The sequence below is a fragment of the Solanum tuberosum genome, unplaced genomic scaffold, assembly GCF_000226075.1.
Source record: "Solanum tuberosum cultivar DM 1-3 516 R44 unplaced genomic scaffold, SolTub_3.0 scf00485, whole genome shotgun sequence".
Taxonomy (NCBI): Eukaryota; Viridiplantae; Streptophyta; class Magnoliopsida; order Solanales; family Solanaceae; genus Solanum; species Solanum tuberosum.
In genome coordinates, this window is record NW_006239399.1 from 91,699 (window position 1) to 92,440 (window position 742).

Below are 742 nucleotides of genomic sequence, written 5' to 3' on the forward strand. Positions count from 1 at the left end.
ACTTGAACTTTGAACTTGAACTTGAAATTAGAACTTGAACTTGGAACTAATTAGCTTGAATATATAACTAATTAAGTTTAGAAATTAGATATTAACTTGAATTGAAAACTTGAACTTATTAAACTAATTTTAGAACTTTTCGTTCTAGGCAACTGAGGAAGCTCAACATCTAAAAAAAGTTGATACAAGACTATATTGCTTCTTTCATCAAAGTAGGAGATAAGGTTGGTGCTTCTAAATTTCTAAAGTTCAAGTACAATTGTTTTCAATAATGTGTTTGTGTCCATCTAGTATTGATACTTAGCTTTAAATATAGTGATTATAATTGATTGTTTGTTAGTATATTATTGTTTTTGTTTGTTGGGTTGTGTTATTCAATTGTTAATTTTATTGGATTATTGTTAGTTAGGTATAGATAATTGAAGATTTTTATTTTAGGGTTTTTTAAAAATAAAATTGGGAATTTTTAAATTGGGCATTGTTAGTTAGTGATGAATTAGCATATTTGTATTCTAGGACTAGTTTAAACTTGAGAATATGTAATTTGAGGTTGAATTGGGATTCTTTTGGATTTGATTTTAGGACTAGTTAATAAAGTGTTAATAATTTGAAGTTAGAAATTAGTAATTAAAGTGTTATGAGTAGATGATGAATGTTTGAATGTCATAAACTTAGAACTAGAACTTGAACTTAGAATTTGAAGTTAAACTTAGAACTTGAACTTGAACTAGAACTAGAACTT